Source organism: Rhinatrema bivittatum, chromosome 3 (genome assembly GCF_901001135.1).
Source record: "Rhinatrema bivittatum chromosome 3, aRhiBiv1.1, whole genome shotgun sequence".
Lineage (NCBI taxonomy): Eukaryota > Metazoa > Chordata > Amphibia > Gymnophiona > Rhinatrematidae > Rhinatrema > Rhinatrema bivittatum.
In genome coordinates this window covers 242024672-242049376 of record NC_042617.1, presented here as the reverse complement: position 1 = coordinate 242049376, position 24705 = coordinate 242024672, and the positions used below count along the sequence as shown (strand labels likewise).

General features: G+C 43.6%; 1 protein-coding gene across 3 annotated transcripts in view; it reads left to right on the top strand.

Moving 5' to 3' along the window:
* The window catches only part of MAP4K3 (mitogen-activated protein kinase kinase kinase kinase 3), a 1052401-nt gene that overhangs the window by 232429 nt on the left and 795267 nt on the right, over positions 1–24705 (top strand). The window contains exon 2 of one of the 3 annotated variants that reach the window (XM_029594355.1): positions 569–617. The exons of the other annotated variants lie outside the window; for them this stretch is intronic. The gene's annotated coding sequence lies outside the window, so the exon portion shown is untranslated. The remainder of the gene's footprint in view (positions 1–568; positions 618–24705) is intronic. 3 annotated transcript variants of the gene reach the window in all.

Sequence of the window (24705 nt, the reverse complement as noted above, 5' to 3'; positions counted from 1 at the left end):
CATATTTGATTACCATTAATATGGTCAAGGTGCTATTTGGCATCAGGTGGTGACATGGTAGCCATTTCAGCTTGAATTAACTGATAAACAATTATATGTTCCCAGTACAGTTTTAACTGATCATGTAAAATATAAAATAATAGTGAGAAGTATTAAATTCAAATAGGTGTTATCCTTAATGGACATGTCAGTTTGAATTTCTAGTCTAGTGGTGTTTCCTCCTATAATGGTATCACTTTGTATTGGATTTTATAAAGTAGATATTTACTAGGGATGTGCATTTGTTTCATTCGTTTAATTCGTTTCATACGTTTCCCATTACATGCAAATTAGATGTGCATTTGTTTCATACGTTTCATATTACATGCTTGTATAGGAAACGGATGAAACGAATGCACATCCCTAATATTTACAAACTAAATTGCTCCAAATTTTATCATTTCATGAATCATGTCTTTTTAAAATAAGCTAGTTGAACTGTCAGAGGTAACAAGAGCATGTATTTTTTAAGCATATGAAGAAATAGGATCAAATACAATTATAGGACTATGCTGTTTTTGGTATTCAGATGGGTAGTGATCTTTCAAGCCTTTTGAATAATGTGGAATCTGTTTTAGGTAAGCATTCCCGATTACTTATATGAATTAAAATAATTTGTCTTTATGAAATTTTGTACTAATTTATCATCTTAAAATTGACTACTTATGTGGGTTGGTTTGAACATTTTCTGTTTTTATCTGATGTGTAATTCTCAACCTGCATGTTCCTGCTGTATTTACACAGATAACCACCAAACAACTGGATATATTAGAAAAGGGACATCACTGTTAATGATCGTGTTGCTTGAGTTCTTGTTAATTTTCAGATCAGTATCTACTCTGTTCAGTGTTTTTAATGTCCTTTCCAGTACCGTATTTTCCGGCGTATAAGATGACTTTTTAACCCCTGAAAATCTTCTCGAAAGTCGGGGGTCGTCTTATACGCCGGGTATCGTCTTATAGGGCAGCTCTTCTCATCTGTGTGTCGCGTGCTCCCGGTCTCTCCTGCTGTTCTTCCTTCCCTGCTGCCGTTGCCGCTGGGCTATCAGCACGTTCAAGCCCAGCGGGAACGGCAGCGGTGCAAAAAAAAAAAAAAAAAAAGCTGTGGCATCCGCGGCTGGCCTTTTCTTCTTCTCGCGCCTGCATTTTCCCCACCCCAGACCCGGAACAGGAAGTGATACGCGGTGCGCAGGAAGAAGAAAGGCTGTGCCGCGTGATAAAGTAGCAGTGGTCGCTGCAGCATCGGCCCCCGATCAATTGAAGCAGCCGGTAATCGAGAAAGGAGACAGCAGCAGGAGCCTCCAGCGGCCGATGGGATTCTTCTTTCTTGGCCTGCGGGGGCTGAAGAAGGAGGCTGCTGCTGCTACTATTTGTGCTTGGGGGGCGGGGGAGGGGAGAGGAAGTGAGTGAGAGAGAGAGAAGCAGCCAGCCTGTGTGTGAGAGAATGTATTTGATTGCGAGCATGTCTGTGATTGAGAGAAACTGGTCAGAGAGCTCATGTGTGTGTATATGTGAGAGACAATGAAAGTGACTGCTCAGAGAGATGACTGATGTGTATGTGAGTGTGAGAGAGAGAGAGAGAAAAAGCATGGAAGTAAGAAATCTGGGTATGTGAGAAAGCATGGGAGTAAAGCCTGATTATGTGAGAGAGAGCATGGGAGTGGGAGGGCTGTGTGTGTGTGCATGCATGAGAGACTGGTTGATAAGGTGACGGTGTGTGTGAGAGAAAGAGACTGTGTGTGAATGTGAGGGAGAGAATGTGATTCAGTGAATGAGAAGCCTGTGCACGTGGAGAGTGAGCATGGAAATGAGAGAGACGTGTGTGTGTGTGTGAGAGACAGAGAAAGTGATTATGAGAGTGAGAAGCCTGTATATGTACGGTAAGCAGAACACGGGAGTGGGAAGCCTGTGTGTGTGTATGGCATGAGAGAAACTGTTCAGGAAGGTGTCTGGTGTGTGTGTCAAAGACTGTTTGGGAAATGATTGGTGTGTGAGAGACAGAAACTGGTCATGGGGGCATGACTGGTATGGTGTGTATGTGAGAGAGACATGGGCCCTAAGGAAAAGGACCATGAGTATAGAGCTTAGCCACTACTGCTGCTTCTGGTGTGTGCTACGGCCTGCATGGAAGAGGAGTAGGAGAGCTGCTGGAGGGGGTAAGGAAAGGTGGCTTTTTAAGTTTATTTTTCTTGATTGACTGCCATTTTAATTATTTAATACTATGTGATTTGTCTGCTTTTTTGAAATATTTTATTGGTGTTTGGAGAATGTTTAATAGTTTTTATTAGTTTTTAATTGTTGGATGTTATTCTGTTCATAGCTGTTTTGAAACATTTATTCTGCTTATTAGTATAGTTTTACAATTATTTCTGTGTGGGGATCTATAGCTGCTTGCTAGTTCTGTTTTCCTAATAAGAGGTGTATTGTTTTTTAGGGCCTGATTTAATATTTGTAGTGTTGCCTTTTCATAGATAGGGTTGCTCCTGTTTGAGTGTAAAATTATTTTTTTTCTTAAAAATATGTATAAAAAAGGGGTTGTCTTATACGCCCAGTCATCTTATACGCCGGAAAATACGGTATATAAAATTGGATCAAAGGTAACAAAAAAAATAGTGGAAAAAAAAAAAAGGTACATAAAGTACAAACAAAAATTTTCAGTAGAAATGTATACATCTCTGGAAATGAGTATAGACCTCAAATGTGTTTGCTTTAATCAGTCCCATAGGATTCAGTAATAAATGAAAGTTTGGAAAATATTTCTACCTGGAAGGAAAAACAGGTTGAGATTGAATCTCACAAAATATGAGGTTCTGTGAGTTAGCAAGCTGCCTCAGTCGAGATGACATCAGATAAAATTGGATGATATGGTTTTCTCTCTCTCTACAGTTTAAGGCCAAGAACATGGGGGTTGTGCTACAATCTACTCTTGCAATTGAAGACCATCTTTTTTCACTGTTTCAGAAAGCTGTTTTTAAGTTCCGGTTGTAATGACAATTAAAACTTTATCTGAGGGTGACCTGAAATATGTTTGTAGGATTGTGGGTAATTTTCGAAAGAATTTATCCTCTTAAAACTGGGCTTTACATGCGTAAATGCACTTTAACAGTAATTTTCAAACGTGCGTGTGCATATTTGCGCACATATGTCAGCCTGCACTCAGGTATTCAGCTATTTTATAACATTTATGTGCATATGTATGCATGTTATAAAATAGCCTGTCTGTACGTACGTGTGCACCAAATTTTAAGTGGATGCGTGTATTTGTGAGAATCCTGCTTCTCCACACAAATCCGGAAAATTTAAAAAGCACATACGCAATGCAATTCCCAGTTTTACCTGTTTGTCCCCAGTTCACCCAGTTGAGACAGGTCCTCCAACCCCCGTCCTCCAGTTTGATTTTCTTCACTCCCCCCTGTTAGCTCTGACCATTAAAATCCCATTGATCTGCCTAGTTTTCTTTAAATTTTAACTTACATGGCACCCATAGCAGAATTAAAGTTACAAGGCAGGGGGCTTTGGTGTGTGCAGGGTCACATCAGTATTTACATACACATTTTAGATTCACACCCCGAAACGCCTATGACCCTCCCAGACCATGCCCATGAAACATTTTTGAAAACTTTCAAGATGTGCGTGCTGGAAGAGATTTGTGCATATCTCAGTGAATTTTAAAATCATAGTGTGCGAGCCCAACTTCTTTGCACGTCCCCTGATTAATGCACATGTCAGGCTTTTAAAATTCACCTCTTTATGTTCTTAAGTGGACTTTTGAAAATTGTTACAATATATGCTTTTATGTGTGTAAATCCTGTAAAAACCATGGGGGGTAATTTTCTTATTGTGTCTGGCAGGAGTCTTATCGGTCTGGCAGGAGTCTTCACAAGTTATATATCCCTCAAAATACAGTAGCCTGGTTAGTAGTGGGTTGTACCCTAGAGCGTTGGCTTTCAGAGTCCTATGGGATCCACTTTAAAATTCTTTGCTTAACTTTTAAAGCTGTGAATGGGAGGAGACCTAGTTACCTAGATGACAGAATAAGGTTGTGCTTTCTTTGTGTCTTATAATCAGTGAATGAAATATTCTATTTATTTTTATTTATTTTAAGACTTTTATACTGCTTAAACAAATATATTGTAATAGGTGGTTTATAATAAAACATAAAGCATTAAATTAAAGCATAAAACACTAGTACATCAAATTAAAATAGCATAAAACCTTAAATCATGAGTCAACATAAAATATGAGCAAAGCATGTCAAATATAGCACAACTATGGCAAAAGCTCACCAAATGCTTCAATATATAGGTAAAGCCTTTCTGTTTATAAAACATTTTAATAACTGTGAGATATCATAACACACGTGGCAGAGTTCCATATAGTAGGTCAAGTAATGGAGAAAGCACATGAGCTTATCTTAATCTGGCGGTTTTTCAGTGATGGCACAATTAACCAAAAAAATCATCTTGGGAATGTAAAGAACGAGCAGGATAGCAGACTAGAATATCCAACAAGTAGTCCTGGGCTGCGCTATTGCAGAGTGCAGAATTTGAACAGAATTCCCCCCCCCCCCTTGCCCCTGCACAGAAAACGGCAGAGGAGACCCCGGCATGCCATGAACGGCAAAGATGATGGCCCTAGTGCGCGGTTTGCGGCAAAGATGAAGGCCCCCACATAGGGGTGTGCATTCGTTTTCGCCGTATTGGCGATTCACAACGTATATTGCACTATTCGTAGTATTCGTGGGGAAGCAAAACGTATCACGATTCCCCACGAATACACGTATCTTTGCCGAATTATACGGCCAACTAAATAAAAATTTAAACAAACCCCCCACCCTCCTGAAGCCCCCCCAAGACTTACCAAAACTTCCTGGTGGTTCAGCGGAGAGTCCGGGAGCCATCCCCTGCACTCACACCCTCTGTGCCGATTTCATCATGGCGTCGATAGCCTTTGTCACAGGGGCTGACCATGTGTCAGCCTTTGTCACAGGGGCTGACCATGTGTCAGCCTTTGTCACAGGGGCTGACCATGTGTCAGCCTTTGTCACAGGGGCTGACCATGTGTCAGCCTTTGTCACAGGGGCTGACCATGTGTCAGCCTTTGTCACAGGGGCTGACCATGTGTCAGCCTTTGTCACAGGGGCTGACCATGTGTCAGCCTTTGTCACAGGGGCTGACCATGTGTCAGCCCTTGTCACAGGGGCTGACCATGTGTCAGCCCTTGTCACAGGGGCTGACCATGTGTCAGCCCTTGTCACAGGGGCTGACCATGTGTCAGCCCTTGTCATGGGGCCATCGGCGCCATTTTGAGTACTGGCATCGGATGGCCGGCGTGCAGGAGGTCGCTCCGGGACCCCCGTTGGACCCCCAGGGACTTTTGGCCAGCTTGGGGGGGGGGGTCTTCCTGACCCCCACAAGACTTGCCAGAAGTCCAGCGGGGGTCCGGGAGCGACCTCCTGCACGCCGGCCGTCCGATGCCAGTACACAAAATGGCGCCGATAGCCTTTGCCCATACTATGTCACAGGGGCTACCGGTGCCATTGGTCAGCCTCTGTCACATGGTAGGAGCACAAGATGGCGCCGATGACCATGCGACAGGGGCTGACCAATGGCACCGGTAGCCCCTGTGACAAAGGCTATCGACGCCATGATGAAATCGGCACCGAGGGTGTGAGTGCAGGGGATGGTTCCCGGACTCCCCGCTGGACCACCAGGGAGTTTTGGGAAGTCTTGGGGGGGTCAGGAGGGTGGGGGTTTGTAGTTAATTTCAATTTTAGCTGGGACACGAATAGAAATCGCCGTATTAACGCATCGGGGCGCCATACGGCCGAATGCAACGTATCTGCTCCCCGACGAATCCGAATCACGAATGCATCGTATGGCGTCCCTCTGTACATCCCTACCCCCACATGCCGTGGGTTGCGCTTGCTCGCGGTGAAGATGAAGGATCCGGTGAGAGTGAATGTGTCGCGAGGTGTGTGTGTGAAAGATAGCAGGGGGGGAGGGTATGAGAGTTCAAGGGGGTGCTAAAAGAGGGAGTCTATATGAGGAGATTGTGAAGGATTGTGTGTGAGAGATTGGGAGCTGGTTTGTATTGAAAAAAGGATCGTGAGTATGTGAGGGTGCTAACCTGTGTGAAGGGATTGTGTATGTGTGTGAGAGAGAGACATAGGTAGCCTGTGAGGGAGAAAGGGAGCTTGTTTGGGTGTGTATGCAAGAGAGAGGGGCCATGTATGAGGAGATGTGTGTGCGTGAGAGAGTGAGGGAGCCTGTATTGATGGTGTATGTATGTGTACTAGAGAGAGTGAGCATGTGTATATTTATTTATTATTTTTATATACCGACATTTGGTCTCAATTGAGATATCACACTGGTCTACATTCAGGTACTGTAGGTATTTTTCTATCCTCAGAGGGCTTACAATCTAAGTTTTTGTACCTGAGGCAATGGAGGGTAAAGTGACTTGCCCAAGGTCACAAGGAGCGACAGCTGGACTCGAGGGATTGAGAGGGATTGATAGAGGGGAGCCTGTGTGATGGGCAGTACTGAGAACGGGGTCAAAGTCTGCGAGTGGCAATAGAGTGGAAGGGGTTGAGCCTAGAGGTGGAGGGGAGAGATACTGGCAGGTGGAGGAGTTGGGGCCTGAGAGGGCAAAGTGGCCAGGGGAGTAAGGAGTGTGAGTGGAATGGACACTCTTATGGTGAATTTCTAGGGAAATTCTGCCCAAATATTTAAAATTCTGCATCTTTAACTTTTTTCTGTATTAATTTAAAATGTAATTATTTAGACTGTCATGTAAATTGTGTTATTTTGACCAATATAATGTATGCAGAATTTTGCAGAATTAAACATTTTTTGGTGCACAACTCCCCCAGGAGAAAACAAGTAGGAAGGGCCACCAATAACAGATTTTAAAGATTAGACAATTTTAAACTTGATTCACTCTTCTATAGGCAATCAATGTAGTTGAATCAGAATAGGGGATGTATGCTCATTGCAATGCATAGAGTATTCTGCAGAAGCTGGAGTTTTTAGATAATGTCTGGGAAAACCAGTAAATAAAGAATTCCCAAAATAGAGTATAGGCAATTAAAAAAAACCCAACAAAAATAAAAGAACAGCATTTCTAAAATCTTGTCTCAATAAAATGCATTTCAGCTTTCGCAGAAGACGCAATTTATAAAATCTAGTTTGAAGTAGTTTACATATTTATTATTTATTTATTTATTTCAGATTTTTATATACCGGCATTCGAGACAGCAGTCACATCGTGCTGGTTCACATAAAACAGGGGTGCATAGTAAACATAACTATAACAATGGTGTTGAAAAGGCAGTTACATATAACAGGGTGATAAGAACTTGGCTGAGAAGGAAGAGAAAGGAAAGGTTATTAAAATTCACACAGGTAAACGATAGAAGATAAGGATGACCATGGTGTATTTGGAGATTAGTTAACCGAGTTGGAGAATAGTTAACCATGTTGGAGATTAGTTAACCATGGTATAGTTGGAGATTAGGGGTGGCTTGGTGGTGTTCTATCAATTGGCGTCCGGGAAAGCTTGTGTGAATATCCAGGTCTTTAGTCTTTTTTTGAAAGTTGAGATGCATGGTTCTGTTCTTAGATTTGACGGGATGGAGTTCCATAACGGTGGAATGGCTGTAGAGAAAGCCCGGTCTCTTAGTGTGCAGTATCTGGTGGATTTGGACGGTGGTACCTGTAGCGATCCCCTGTATGCATCTCTTGTCGGTCTTGACGAATTGTGTAGTCGGAGAGGGATCTGTAGGTCAATGGGAGCCAGTTGGTTGATGTTTTTGTATGTGGTAAGCATGGCCTTGTATATTATTCTAAAGTGTATAGGTAGCCAATGGAGGCTCTTTAGAATGGGGGTTATGTGGTCCCTTCTCCTGGTATTTGTCAGAATTCGTGCAGCTGCATTTTGCACCATCTGAAGCGGTTTGGTGTATGAAGCGGGCAGGCCAAGTAGGATGGTGTTACAATAGTCTAATTTTGAAAAAATGATTGCTTGTAGGATGGTTCTGAAATCTTGGGCATGGAAAAGTGGTCTAATTCTTTTCAGCACTTGTAGTTGGTAGAAACAGTCTTTGGTGGTTTTGTTAATAGTGGCTTTGAAATTCAGGCGATTATCAATTAAGACTCCTAGGTCTCTCACTTGTGTGATTGTTGGCGTGGCTTGTTGTGCAGAGGTGATGGTGCTGTTTTCTGAGGCGATGAGCAGGAGTTCAGTTTTGCCGGAATTTAATACCAGGTTTAGGCTGGTGAGGAGGAGTTTAATTTTTTGAAGGCATTTATCCCAGTAAGCCAGAGTTTTTGCGAAGGAATCCTTAATGGGTATCAGGACCTGGATATCGTCCGCATAAAGGAAGTGTTTGAGGTTGAGGTCGGTGAGAAGTTGGCATAACGGTATAAGGTAAATGTTAAATAAAGTAGGAGACAGGGAGGACCCCTGTGGGACTCCTACTGACGACGGGTGTTGAGAGGATTCTTTGTTCTGTATCTTGACCTTGTATCCTCTATTGCTGAGAAATGATATGAACCAAGATAGAGCTGTGCCTGAGATACCTATGGAGGCTAACTGGTTAATGAGTAATGAATGATTAACGGTGTCAAAGGCTGAAGAAAGGTCCAGTAGGATCAGTAAGAAGGCTTGACCTTTATCGAGGCCCAGGATGAGGTGATCTGTTAAGGAAATGAGGAGGGACTCCGTGCTTAGTGTTTTGCGGAAACCGTATTGTGATGGGAAAAGGAAGTTGTTTTCTTCAATGTAGTTTGAGAGTCGGGTGTTCACCAATTTCTCCATAATCTTGGCTATGAAGGGGAGGTTGGCGATCGGATGGTAGTTGTTTGGGTCATTAGGATCTAGATTAGGTTTCTTGAGTAGTGGTTTGAGAGAGGCCAATTTTAGGTCATCTGGGTAAGATCCTTGCGTTAATGAGCAATTTATGATGTCTGACAGGGATTTGGAGATGGAGTCAGGTATTGATAGAAGCAATTTCGAGGGGATGTGGTCCGAAGGGTGAGAAGATGGTTTCATTTTCCATAGTATACCTTGGATCTCAATGGAAGAAGTGAGTTCCAGTTCTTCTAAGCGGGAATTTTTGAAGGCGGTCTGATGTGGTGTTGAAGTAGAAGCGGTGTTAGGGGGCAGTTGAGTTAGAAGTTTGCTGATTTTGTTGTTGAAAAATAGCGCTAGTTCTTCCGCTTTAGATTTGGCTTGGTTTAGAGCGATTTCTGATGGGTTTATTTGAGTGAGGTTAGAGACGTAGCTAAAGAGGGCTTTAGCGTCGAAGATTAGGTGGTGGATCTTGGATGCGTAGTAGTTCCTCTTGGATCTTAATGTATTGGATTTGTATTGGTGAAGAGTTAATTTATAGGTAGATAGAGTGATGGTGCATGGGTTTTTGCGCCATTTAGCCTCATTTTGTCTTAGCAGTAGTTTAAGCTTTCTTAGTTCTAGGGTAAACCATGGTTGCCTTTTGGAGGAGTTGGGGTGAGGTTTTTTTGTTAGAGGGCATAGCTTGTTTGCTATCGATTCCGTGATGGTGTTCCAAGATCGAAGCGCTGAATTCGGATTGGTGAAGTCTACTTGGGTGAGATGTGATAAGTGATTGCTAAGATCTTCTGTGGTGCATGTTTTCCTGTAAGTGAAGCAATGTGAGGGTATGTGAGATGGACTGGTATCTTTTATTGAAAATGAGGAAGTTATGAGGGAGTGATCTGACCATGGTACCTTCGTGCAGGTGGGGTGCTGGACCAGTTTGATTGCTGTATTGACGAAGATAAGGTCTAACGTGTGTCCGGCTTTGTGTGTTGGTTCGTTAACTAGTTGAGTGAAACCTAAAGCGGAGTATGCTGTGAGTAAGGCTTCGCAGTTAGGTGATAATATGGAGTTGTCGACGTGCAGGTTGAAGTCACCTACGATTATAGCTGGGGCATCTAGATTGATAAGGGAAGTAGTTAATTCGACCAGAGGAGAGGCGTCTGTTTCCAGTAAGCCTGGAGGAGCGTAGAGAAGTAAAATTTGGAGTTTGTCTGACGAGAAGAAGCCAAATTCGAGTTTCGAGTCGGTGTAGGAGGAGTGTTGAGTGAATCTGAGGTCCTTTTTTGTAGCTAGGAGGATTCCTCCTCCTTTTTTTTTTTCCCTGACGTGGGATGGGGAAGAAGTTGTATGTCTCTGTGGGTAATTGGTTAATTATTGCAGTGTCTGAAGGTTTGAGCCATGTCTCAGTAATTGCGCATATATCCGGTTTCACATCGATGAGATAGTCGTTTAGTATTACTGATTTCTTAGTTAGGGATTGTGCATTGAATAGTGTTAACGTAAATAGTGAAAGGCCTAGCAGTTGGGTAATGGGAGTGATCACGATTGGAGAGAGGGATTTAAGGTTGTGGTGATTGGCGTGTTGAGTTGAATGTCCTTTGGAAGGTGGACAGTGTGGGAGGATTGGGATTGGAAAGGATGGAGACATTCTTCTCAGATTGTTGGAGTGTAAGCTGGTGTGGCTGGACTGGATGCTGGACTAGATGCTGGATGCTGGAGTGGCTGGACTGGATGCTGGATGCTGGAGTGGCTGGACTGGATGCTGGATGCTGGAGTGGCTGGACTGGATGCTGGATGCTGGAGTGGCTGGACTGGATGCTGGATGCTGGAGTGGCTGGACTGGATGCTGGATGCTGGAGTGGCTGGACTGGATGCTGGATGCTGGAGTGGCTGGACTGGATGCTGGATGCTGGAGTGACTGGATGCTGGAGTGGCTGGATGCTGGATGCTGGATGCTGGAGTGGCTGGATGCTGGATGCTGGACTGGATGCTGGATGCTGGAGTGGCTGGACTGGATGCTGGATGCTGGAGTGGCTGGGCTGGATGCTGGAGTGGCTGGACTGGATGCTGGATGCTGCGGTGGCTATAACAGGTTTTGGCTGTAATGCAGGTAGTAAACTCCGTAGGGCTTCAGCATGTTTACTATCTGTTACTATAGTGTTGTTATGGCTGAAGTTACTTACGTGGGTATGGGTCGGGCCTCCTCGGGGCTAGTCGAAGGGGCGAGACAAAGGGGCCTGCCCCTTTGTCGCGCTCCTTCGACGCGCGGCGCATGGCGTGCGGCGCCAAAGGTGTGAGCAAATTTGAAGAATACAAGTTAAATTGGAATCTAGGTAAAAGCCTAAATTTTGGACTGATTCAACAAATGACACAAGAACCATCCATTGTCAATCCTAAACATGTCTCAGGGGGAGCTCTATGTGAAATCCACATCTGTTCAGTTTTTTGAAAATTCAAAAACAAGCAGAGGACATCCAGCACTTTGTTGCAAACAATCAGGGATCAAATGTATAGTAATAGTCATATCCTTTTGAACTGGAAAAACAAGTGGATACATTAAAAAAAAAAAAAAAAAAAAAAAAAAAAAAAGGCACGTATCTTTCTAAGGTCACTGTCAAAGGGCTAATATATAAACTGAACAATGTTGCTGCAAGTACAAAGCCCTGAGGTACCTTGATGAAACTGTAGATGAAACCAGTAATATTCTTCTTGGTTTGTTTTATGAACCCTCCTGTAGCGGTGCTACGGGAGGCTCCTTACCTCTTCCTGGAGGCTGCTCTAAGCCAGGGTCTCGCCTGTGAACTGTCCAGGATTTCCTCCAGGGCCTGGGAGGCCTCGATGTCCTTGGGCCTGCCTGAGGCTGCTTGTGTTTGCATGGACTTCCTGGTCTGAGCCACGCCCTTCCCCTAGGGGCCGGCCCGCAGCACTTCTCCGTAGTTATAGGGCCAGCTAAGTGTGGGCCTGCCAAACCTCCTCCCAGGGAGTTGCCGGTCTGCAGCCCTATAAAAGGACTTCAACTTCAGTCTGTCTTTGCCTTGCATCAGTGTGAGTTCCTTCTGGAGGCTCCCGCCTGCCAGAACCTTGTAAGGTTTTCTGTTCTTCGTGGAGTTCCTCGTCTCATTTGCCTTCGTACCACGTCTTCGTGGCTTGATGTTTTGCCTGAGGTCCCTGACCATGTCCTGATGTTCTGCCATGGTCTTCCTCATCCTATTGTGTCTGCCTGCCAGGATGTTCTTCCCTGCGTCTTTGTCATGAGCTCCGGGCCTTCTGACCTGTTGGGCCTAGGAGTGGCCAACAGGTGGGATCCGTCCCTGCGCCCTGGAGTGTCTGTTCCCGCCAGCCTTGGGGGAAGCTTCGGAAGACACTGGCTTCGTCATTGGAGTTCCTCCTTGCCTGGGTCTGCCCTGCGCTCGTCCCATTCTCAGTAGTGGGACAGGGTGGTCCGTGACCAGCCCATTGGGTCCGCCCGTGAAGGTGGGCTGTGTAGGGCGCCCTGAGAGACAGTGTCAATGTCCTCCTGCCTTATGTCTTGTCTTGTTTGGATCAAGTACCCCGTCATGCTTGTGATGCTGTTGCATCAGCCCAGTCTTGTCTGAGATGCCGTCTCATCAGCCATAGTCCTGTCTACGTGTCAAGGCCTCCATCTGCCCTCAACCTCAGGCCAGGCCTGCTGCTCCAATGCTGATCAAGCGGCAGGTCCGAAAGGGCTTGGAACAGTCGGAGGACCGTTCCCCTACCAACATCTCATGTTGGCTCTGGGAGCTTGAAGGCCTGGCAGAGGGTAAGACCGTGTTCAGCCATGCTGGAGTATGCCGTCAACCCTCTGTCCGGCCCTGGATTCGTCTGGGGTCAGGTTGAGGCCCAAGGGCACACTAAACACCCCCGGTCACAACAGTTTGCTCTAACCTGAAATTTCCTCAAAGAAAGTAAGAAACAAACCAAGAAATAACTGTTAATCCAAATTCCTACAACTTCAGTAGCAATTGTTGAATGATTAACAGTGTCAAATGTGGCACTAACATCAAGAAATACGGCAATGACTACTTTGTTGGTGTTTGTTTCTCATTAATTACTTCACACTGTAGAAACTAATAATGTTTCCATACTGTGCCCTTGTCTGAATTCACTGTGATACGGACTTAAAATTTTGTGCGTATCCAGAAATGCTGTCAATTGTTGGAGCACAGCTTTCTCTAAGATTTTGGCACTCGTTGGCATATTAGAAAGAGGCCTGTAACTTGTACAGACAACCTTGGGGAGCCAGGTTGTCTGTACTGGACATACAATGGACTTGGACATACAATGGCTCTCTTAAATGCCTCAGGAAATATTCCTTATCTTAGTAAACAATGAATTATATCAGTAATAATTTTTAAGAAATAATCTTTACCTACAATTAACAATCCCAGTGAGCAGGGATCAAGAGCACAGTACTAGTGTTCTACTTGATATATTTTTTTCAATTTCGATTGTTGAAGGCAAATCAAAAGTATCCCAGACTTTCTTAAGGCCAGTTACCTCATTATTTACACCTATACAGGATAAAGTATCTAACTTCTGCAGATACGCAAAAAGCTGCAAAATCTTTACAACTAATTTCAATATTGTGGTGCTGGATTTGAGAATTTAGATAGACTCTGAGCCAAATAAAACAATTCCTTAAGCCTATTTAGCGAGATGGCTAATTGCTTATTATAAAATGTTTTGTTTTTTTTAAATTTACTGAAAAGCTATCTATAATCTTATCTATAAATCTCTTCAGAGGTTAATAAGTTTCCTTATTACATGTGTAACCCCACTGTCTAGTGGGGCCATAAAATATTTAACAATCTCTTTGGGGCTGGAACCACTACTTACTAGTTTGAATATATTCCTCTTTCCCCTAGGGTCGAGATCCTTTGTCGGTGGGGGGAAAGATTTACTTTCAAGGCCTGGCATGCTAGAGGTGATCCTTTGTATATTTGTTCCTATCCTGGGAGAGGGGTACCTTTCTTTCACTGTGTATGCTGTGTGTGACACACAAAACACTGGAGCCCACTGGGTTAGTGTCCAAAATTAGTCTTTACTGTTGAAAACTATGATGAATTATGGCACAATAAATGTAATCCTTAGCACCACAAATTTGTTCAGCCTCTTTCCCTCTATCTGCATTAAGGTTTCAGTTACCAAGGCAAGAGAAACCTCCACCCTCCAGGTCTTGGAAAAGTGGAGTCCCCAGATGGGCAGGAAAACCCCTTCAGAACCGGTAAAAAGATAAAAATTTCTGTCTCTGCACAGAGTCCATACCTCTCTCCCCATGGTGTGAAGACTCCACATGGGTGTCCTCAGTGCTCTTAATTGTCTCTTTATTCACAGTTAGATTATTTCCTTTCTCTCTCTTCTCAGTCTCTTTTGAATCCTGATGGACAGGATCCTAGCTGGAAACAAGCAGTTCCAACTGTCCTTCAAATGGGTAAGAAGAGAGGTAGCAAAACTTCCTTCCAGATCTTTTTATAAAAATCTTCTTCCCAAAAATAAGATAAACACTGGAAGGTCCTGCCTTGAGTAACAACCTTCCTCAGTCCTCGTTGAGGATATAGAGGGGCAGGTCTTCCCTAATCTGGGCAGCCCCAGACAACCGGTTTCCCAGGAGCCCAGGAGGTGCCAGGGTTTCACCAGGCTTCCTACAACTAAAAGTCTCAAGACCAAAAAAGCAATCCAAGATCAGTCCTTTCCTTCCAGGGAGTGGATGAGCAGGGTAGATCCTTGACTCAACTCAGACTTCCGGCAGGATTTGCTGGAGTCCTTAGAGCAGGCCCAAAATCCAAACTTAAGATACACACTTCCTATAACTTCAAAAGCAAGCTACGCTGCCCTTGCGAGCTCTCTGAAGAGAGTTGCTTATAAACTTCACAGAAGGGGACATCCATCGGAGCACTCTCAAAGGGAGGGGCTGTACCGAATTGATTCTCACCTAATTATTCTCTCTAACTGCACCATCTTTATAGGCCTCTTCAGCCATCGGAGGCCCTGCGATCGAACGGGGAGTGAGGAGCTGGACAGGCCTGCACGATTGGCACGAAGCCCGTCGGGGTAAGGCCTTTTAAATCCTCTCCTACCCCACCCGGGCTTCCCCGCCGACCACGAGGTGTTTCCTACTTCTTACCTGCCATCTCGCCGGGACTTGCGTTGTTCCTGCCGTCTCGCTGGACCCCGCTCCAGATCCAGATGTCTCACCGAGCTTTGCTGCTCCCACACGGCGACTCTGTCCCTCGATTTCAGCGCGGCAGCCAATCCTGCCCCAGGCGCCCTTGTGACATCACCAAGCGGCGACTCCCGGGGCATTGAAATAGACTGCAGCTTCCGGGCGTCGCGCGCCGAAGGGGCCCGCCCTTTGTGCGCCCCTTCGTGCAGCCCCTTTTTTGTCTACCCAACTAGGTTAACCCTTAACTCCTTTATCTCCTCTCCCTGCATTCCCCCCACTGTCAACCTTGTTTCCCGCTATCCCCCAGGTCTTAGACTCTTACAGTTCAACCTTTATACACACTCGTTCCTCTCTTGTGCTCCTCCCATCCTCCACCTTCTACCCCATCCTACCGAAGGCTTCCTTTGCCATACTTCCCAACATCTGGTCTACTCACTACCCTTCCTCAAAGTGTCTTACTACCCCATCCCCATTCTCAACACTCGGGCTCTGGTCTGTAACCACATTTTCACACCTACCGCCCCTTCAAGCCTTAGATCTCTGGTCCCCATCTTGATCACCCCATTAACACAACTCCTCTGCCTCACCACCTTATCCATCCTCCTCTTCAACTCACAATCGCTATCAAAAAAATTCCCAATCCTGAACGACCTACTCCAAGATTCCCAGCCCGACATCTGTGCTATCACAGAAACATGGCTTACTCCGACGGATATTGTTTTATTGAATCAACACCCCTCTAATACTTACAATATATATTCCATCCCCAGACCCAAAAAAAGAGGAGGTGGCCTCCTATTAGCTACAAAGAAAGAACTAAAGCTGATCCCTCAGGAAGTTAACATAGCACATAAATTCGAGGTCGGCCTCTTCAAATCTCCACAACTTCAAATATGCCTTGTCTACACCCCTCCTGGCCTCCTCAATGCTAACGCATCACCACTCATCGAACTCATTGCAGATCAGATAGACATTGACATTCCCGCTATCATCATGGGTGAATTCAATCTACATGTTGACTGCATCCCTTTACCACCATCATGCGAGGCCTTCCTAACATCTATGTCAGCCATGGGCTTCACTCAAATTGTCTCCAGTCCTACTCACAAAGCTGGACACACCCTCAACCTGATATTCACAAACTCTCACCTCCTCACAACTTCACCTCCCATCTGCACCTCCATACCATGGTCCGACCATGCTCTCATAAAAACGATCCTCTCTACAAACAAAATGGTTACCTCTAACAACAATCAAAACAATATTATACAATATAGGAAGTCTTGTTCCCTAGAGGACCTGTCCCTAGCCCTTTCAAAGAACCTACAGAACTTAGATCTCACTAATGAGAACACGGCCTACAGCTCCTAAACAAATCGCCGACACAAATTGCCCCACTATCACCAAAGAAATAGCACCTTAAAACCCAAAAAAACCTTGGTTCACCCCCGAACTTAAAGCCCTTAAACTGCAATTACGGGCCAAGGAAAAGAAATGGTGTAAGAACCCCTCCCCGGCTCTCCAGGCTTCCTACAAACACACCATCCACACCTACAGAACCTCCATTTCGAAAACAAAAAGACTTACGCTCAGAAAATCCACAACTACCAATACGATGCCAAAGCCCTCTTTAAGTATGTATTCTCTCTCTCAAATTCCACACCTCCCCCTATCTCAGATTCAGACTCCAAAAACAAGTGTATGGAATTAGCTAACTATTTCCACACCAAAATCACCAATATTATCTCGAAATTCCCCACAACCCCCCCTCCCCCTTTCCACCCAAAAATCATCCGGCAACTCTCTCACCTCATTCGAACTCACCTCGACCACAGAGATAACTAGCCTTCTGAAGAAGAAACCTTCCCTCCACCCCGAGGATTCCATCCCTACAAAATTGCTCCTTGCTATCCCAGACGCAATAGCCAAACCTATCTCCGATATTAACCGATCCCTCTCCCTAGGTAAGGTCCCCGATGAACTGAAACAAGCCACCCTCAAACCCATTCTAAAGAAACCTAATCTGGACCCTGCTGTCCCGGCCAACTATCGTCCGATATCCAACCTTTCATTCATAGCTAAACTCATGGAAAGGGTAGTTAACGCTCAGATCATAGAACATCTCGATAGTCACAACCTGCTTTTCCCCTCCCAATTCGGTTTTCAAAAATTCTTCAACACTGAAACCTTACTAATATCTCTCACCGATACAATTCTCAAAGGGTTAGATGGGGGCCAATCTTATATCCTGGCCCTGCTAGACATCTCTGCGGCCTTCGATACCGTCAACCACAATCTCCTTATCAATCGCCTCTCAGATATTGGTATCGTGGACTCAGCCCTTAACTGGTTATCCTCCTTCTTGGACAACCGTTTCTACAAAATCAAAATAGGCAATCACGAATCTAACTCAGTCAAGTTATCACATGGTGTCCCCCAAGGCTCTTCCCTTTCCCCTACCCTCTTCAATATTTACATATTACCCCATGCCAATTACTTGCAAATCTTGGACTCACACACTATGTATATGCGGACGATGTCCAGATACTTCTTCCCATCACCGATTCTGTTACAAATGCCCTTAAACTATGGGATAAATGCCTATCCTCAATCAACAGCCTTCTCACCAACCTTAATCTCACCCATAATTCCTCAAAAACTGAACTACTCTACATTGCTCCTGCCCGCCACCCTCCCACTTCGCTGCTCCCGACTCACCCCTTCTCACAACATGTCAGAGACCTTGGGGTCACCTTGGATGACCACCTCAATCTCCAAAAACACACAATCAACATTACAAGAGACTGCTTTTACAAATTACACATCCTGAAAAAATTAAGACCCCTTTTACACCATAACGACTTCCGAACTTTCCTCCAAACTACTCTTTTTTTCAAAAATTGATTACTGCAATACCTTGCTTCTAGGATTGCCTGCGTCCAGCACCAGACCACTGCAGATGCTGTAAAATGCAGCAGCTAGAATTCTTACCAACTCCCGGAGATCTGACCATATCACTCCAATCCTCAGGGACCTCCACTGGCTCCCTATCTCAGCTAGAATCCTTCATAAAAGCCTTACTATCATCCACAAAACCCTACGCAATAATGAGATTCACTGGCTTAATGACTCCCTCCAGTTTCATATCCCCAACAGGCCTACCAGATCTGCCTACCTAGGGACTCTAGCTGCCCACTCACACAAATCTGCCCAGCTCACTTCCACCCGAGAACGGGCTTTCTCCATCGCAGGTCCTACACTATGGAACTCGATGCCGCCAGACCTACGCCTGGAACACTGTCCAAACACCTTTAAAAAAAAAAAAAAAAAAAAAAAAAAAAAAGTTAAAAACCTGGTTATTCAAACAAGCATACTCTTAATCCCTTCCTTGTCTCCGACCTCCCAGTCTCCATTACTCCGGTCTCCATTTCTCCATTACTCCAGTCTCCATTACTCCAGGTTCCATTACTCCAGTTTCCATAACTACAACTATTTAACCCTGTCACTACCTAACTTACCTATAGCCATCTCTGGTAAACCCCAACTATTATTCATGGTCACTACAATTGCTGCAACAGATAATGCTTTTGACTGTCATACAGTTTTGTAAATATATTATGTAATATAGTTGCTATCGCAACAAAGTTTTAAGTTTTGCGGTATTCTTCCTGCTAACACTTTGACTTGGCTCCTTAGACCGTTCCGCTTTCTCACCCAGTTTCTTATGATTCCCTGTTAATTGTAACTTTTTATTCTTCCTTTCTCTCTACTAGTTTTTTTGACTTCCCAGTTGTATGTGAACTGATGTGATATTCATTTGAATGTCTGTATATAAAAGTTATAAATAAATAAATAAAATAAATAGGAAACACCCAGGGCTTGTTGGTAATGTGACCATAGTGTCCATTATACAAGATTGAGGGGGACTTCAACTATTTTTTTTCTGCTTGTTGAGCCAGTCTCTTTTTTTTTTTCCCCCTACTAATTCTTCACTAAACTATGCACTAAACTATCTTGATAAATTCTGTAAAAAAAAATCTCATCTGCAAGATGGTCAAATTAAATGTCAACAAGTGGGTTGACATCCTTATGAGAAAATATTTAAAGTGAATTGCAAGAGATGATCTGATCATAAAATAGGGTAGTTTACAAGCCCAATAGTCAGGCTTTTATCAGATTGATAATGAAGAATAATTATTTGGTTTAAATTGTGGGCTGCTTTATGAGTGGAAAATGTAATCAAGGACTTAAGATGTAACGCAGAAAGAAGCAGTTGGAACTCTTGGAATAGATTTTTTGCATTCATAGCTTTATGAAGATTAAAATGACCATGTAAAATCAGATGTTTAGATTTTAAAGTTAAATAAATCATATAATCCCCTAAAAATACTAGGCCTACATTGTTAATATTAGGAGGCAGTATATTAAGTCCTAAGTATATATGGAGTCCAAAGAATCTAAGAAAGCATTAATGACCTTATTTAAAAAGGCTTTTTATTCATAGTCTCTCCAGATGATTGCTTGTCAACTGTAATCCGTCTTCATGCCACTATTTTTGGCCTTGATTTCATGTCTCTAACAAGTTAAATGACTGTTAAGCTATTCTAAATTGTGTAACACATCCTGAACCTTGGAGGGTATGGAAGCAAAAACTTTTAAATAAATACTAAGTAACTTCAATTTTAAAGCCAAGTTTTCATATTCAGACTCAATACTAAGTAAATATTTTAGATTGGTATGACAGCCCCATAAATGACCACCAACTCATCCCAGCGCTTTTTGAGTCTAGCAAGATCATAAGAATAGCTGAGGAGTCAAAGTTGTGTTAATGCATCCGCATTGGAATGGCAAGCTTTAACAAGCAGAAAAATGTTAAGTGCACATCCAGTATTAACAAAGATCAAATCTGCTTTGGATTTGGCCGAGCAAACATTCAAATATGCAAGTTTTAAAGAGACATAATTCATAATGTATCTACAAATTTTAAGATGCTGCAGGCAGCACGGAATAGTCAACCAATTCTTACATCAAGGCACATTACTTTTAGGGAATAAGGAGTAACGACTATTACTTTTTATCGAGGGAATCTGCACCTTTATTGAATACAACAAAAAAGATAAGGCAAAAAATATTTTTTAAAAAATCCCTGTATAAAACTGCTGAGACTGCAGACAAAGGGGCATGCCCTTTGCTGTTCACCTTTGCTGGTGGCCTGCTGGTAAGGTGGGCCTTTTGAAGGCCCCATTTGCCATGTTCTTAGATTTTGATGTGTTGGGTGTGCAGGAGGGAGGAGTCAAAGCCGGGAGACAGGCAGCAACACTGAAGAAGATCTGCTTAGGTAAAATGTTCATAGTGCATTGGTAATAACAGAACAGCAAAGACTGCTTTGAAAGCACAGTTCTGGCTCCTACTGAAGGCCCTACCTGCCATGTTCCCAGATACTAACATGGTGGGCATGTCAAGGGATTAAGATATGATTAGTGGATTCAAGTCAGCACGTTTACTTGTTTAACACCAAGGCCAGATTTCTGATTTTTGCACCCATAGACAAAGTGCAGTGCTGACACACTACCCTGAAAGAAGTGGAAGCGGGTTCTTCTTTAGCTTGGATATTTGATGCCTTCAAAATGTGGCGGCCTAGGGAGTCGCCTATGTCATCTAGAGCTAAATCCAGGCCTGTGTGGTGCACTGTGTGGATTATTGAGAGGAGAGGATCACCTTGCTAGTGGCTGAAAGGAATCAGTAAAGTTTTGCTTGGGAAATTTTATTTTTTTAAAAGTATTGGGGCGAAGTTAACTATTTGGGAATATTATTTAGTGTGTTTGTGTGTTCGTGCTTTTAATATTCAGTGAGGCAGCAGATAAATAGAAGTTAGTGTTTGTACATTAAAAACGAAACAACAACAAAAAGGTAGCCAGAAGCTAGAAATAAGCTAGGAGCAGTGTATACATACGTAAGTAAAAAGGTTGAAAAGTTCAGTTCAGTTATTCACCTTGGAAAGGTGTTAAGGTAGTGTGATTTGGTTTGATTAGGTACCAACATTTGATAATCAAGAGAGCAGTGAGTCATTCTGGCTGACTAACTGAAATTAGACTGGGCTTGATGTGACCAGACATGATGTGACCAGACATGTTCTTATTTTCTTAATGTTTTGATGTGTGAAGAGAATTTTTATTTGCATAGCTTCCTAATAGTGGAGATTTGTATTAATTTTATCTCTGATTGGATGTATAAGGTTAGAGTGGTTGACCCCATTTGTGCATATTTGCTAATATGGTGTTTATGATTTTATCTGTTCCATTTGGGTACCTTGATAATTTTATGAGCTGAAGTGTGACTTCATTGCTTATATGTTGAACTCATTTGTTTAATGTCTTATGTAATTTTAAGATTGCTATAGTATAAATCACTTGGAGTATGTGGAAAAACATTCTATAAATTGAATGAATTAAATAATGCAATTATAGATTACTTCATTAAGAAAATATATAAAATGTATATGAAAAACTGAGGCATAACAGGGCCATATTTTTACAAGTCTGTGTTAGGTAATGTTTATAAACAGTGACATAATGCAAGATTAAACCAGGCTAAAAAAAAATTATAATATGCTGGTCCTGAATAATCAGTATCTGAAAAAAAAAAATCGAATGGCCATTATTAGCCTTTGCATTTCTGTGTTGGAAACCAGATTAGTTTGCTCTTGTGGGAGCAGAAAGCTTAACTTTTTTGCTGCTGGTTGAGCTAGGGGGACTTAAAAAGTTTCTGACTTGCTGTCAGTAGTTCCCTGTAATCCCTGTAGGGTTCCATCTCCTTTGATGCCTGCAGCCTCCTGTTCTGAATTTCCTACCTACTACGCTGGCTTATTTAGTTTTTTTTGTTATTTTTTGCTTTTTTTAAACAGAAGAATATGCTGAAAGGAGCTCTGTGATTGTCATGCAGACAGTGTGCAGGTTTGAATAGTTGAGCCTAAAGCATATGGTATTTCAGCAGGGGAACTGCAGGTTGCACATCTACATGCAGAGTGCAGTAAACGTGCCACTTGGCAGGAGTCTGTGGTAGAGCACCCCACAGGCTCCTTCATCTTACTGTACAATGGGAGAGTCTTGGGGACTTACTGGGATGACCCGCAGATTCCCATTGAGCAGACATGTCTCCCTTTCCTCATGGAGTGTTGTCCCTAAATGGGTTTGTTTAGTGCATTCCTTATAGGAATGAAACTCATTCATAAACCAGAGTATTTTGGGAATGATCTCTGTCTGTCTTTTACTGCTAATACCTTTCTTAGAATTTGCATTGTGCCAAAGAGTTAACTTCTAGATACGGTATAAATTTTACAGGCAACATATCAAGCACGCCTGGAAATTCTTCCTAATCAGGCCAGTGGCACCCATTTTCTTGGTCTGATTGCATCTGTTGGTATTAAGGATCTTTGCTTTCTCCACATGAGCCACAGAATAGTTGTTGGATACTGTCACCTCTATCAACAATTCCATTCTTGTTTTCTCTTTTCCACAGAGGAACTGAAACAAATCTCATTGAACCTGGAAGAGATACTAGGGTAGATTGACAAAGTAGAGAGTAGCAAATCATCTGGTCCAGATGGTATACATTCCAGAGTGCTGAAAGAACTATGAAATGAGATTAAATTGTTGACCTACTATTGGAAATTTGTAAACAATCAGTAGCATTCTCTATGGTAGAGCTTTCCAAACTTTTCATGTTGGTGACACACTTTTTAGTCACACATCAAAATACACAAAGAATCTGGTATATCCTTTAACATCAATATTGCTGTGGAACCACGTGCAATTTATGTTAAGTTTGTAGGACCTCTTTGCTACTTGGGCGTGTAACATGTACACCCCATCTGTAGTTTACAGGTCCAAAATTACTTTATTTTATTTCAACCATACTCATTCTTAGAGTTTTTAAACTATTTTTAGAATTATTTTTCTTTTCTATAAAACTGTTCAAAGACCCCAATATTCAAGGTATCATACGCATATCGTGCTAACAATCTATGTGAAAGCAACAGCTCTTCACTGCCAATGCTCATTCAAACCGCTCATCGGAGCATAATACTCATCTATGATGTGATTTTTTGACGCGCTCATGCCATCATGACACGATCGTGTTTTGGACCGTCCTGGTCCTGCTTCAGGGGTAAAATGTAGATTCCAGTCCTCAAGGGTCTCCAGAAAACGCTGTTCTCGCGGTTCCAATTACAGTTCCTTTTTCCTTTTGCTCCCGTCGATATCTTCGGCGGCCATGGGGTGTACATGTTACACGCCCAAGTAGCAAAGAGGTCCTACAAACTTAACATAAATTGCACGTGGTTCCACAGCAATATTGATGTTAAAGGATATACCAGATTCTTTGTGTATTTTGATGTGTGTGTACATTTGTATGAATCTGGAATTAGAGTGTTTTGGGCATATTGGTTGATAATAGGGATGTGAATCGTTTTAGGATGATTAAAATTATCGTCCGATAATTTTAATATCGTCTTAAACCGTTATGGAACACAATACAATACAGATTCTAACGATTTATCGTTATAAATCGTTAGAATCGTGAGCCGGCACACTAAAACCCCCTAAAACCCACCCCCGACCCTTTAAATTAAATCCCCCACCCTCCCGAACCCCCCCCAAATAACTTAAATAACCTGCGGGTCCAGCGGCGGTCCGGAACGGCAGCGGTCCGGAACGGGCTCCTGCTCCTGCATCTTGTCGTCTTCGGCCGGCGCCATTTTCCAAAATGGCGCCGAAAAATGGCGGCGGCCATAGACGAAAAAGATTGGACGGCAGGAGGTCCTTCCGGACCCCCGCTGGACTTTTGGCAAGTCTCGTGGGGGTCAGGAGGCCCCCCACAAGCTGGCCAAAAGTTCCTGGAGGTCCAGCGGGGGTCAGGAAGCAATTTCCCGCCGCGAATCGTTTTCGTACGGAAAATGGCGCCGGCAGGAGATCGACTGCAGGAGGTCGTTCAGCGAGGGTTCCGGCGCCTCGCTGAACGACCTCCTGCAGTCGATCTCCTGCCGGCGCCATTTTCCGTACGAAAACGATTCGCGGCGGGAAATCGCTCCCTGACCCCCGCTGGACCTCCAGGAACTTTTGGCCAGCTTGTGGGGGGCCTCCTGACCCCCACGAGACTTGCCAAAAGTCCAGCGGGGGTCCGGAAGGACCTCCTGCTGTCCAATCTTTTTCGTCTATGGCCGCTGCCATTTTTCGGCGCCATTTTGGAAAATGGCGCCGGCCGAAGACGACAAGATGCAGGAGCAGGAGCCCGTTCCGGACCGCTGCCGTTCCGGACCGCCGCTGGACCCGCAGGTTATTTAAGATATTTGGGGGTGGGGGATTTAATTTAAAGGGTCGGGGGTGGGTTTTAGGAGGTTTTAATGTGCCGGTTTTTCGATTTTTCGATTTTTCAATTTTTTAACGATTTTCACGATTTTTCACGATATTTTACCCCCCCAAACGGCAACAATACGATTCCCTCCCCCTCCCAGCCGAAATCGATCGTTAAGACGATCGAGGACACGATTCACATCCCTAGTTGATAAGTATCACACTTTTTAGTCAAACATAATTTTGTGACACAGTAATTGTCTACTCGCAAACCAGAGGTTAAAGGTTAAAC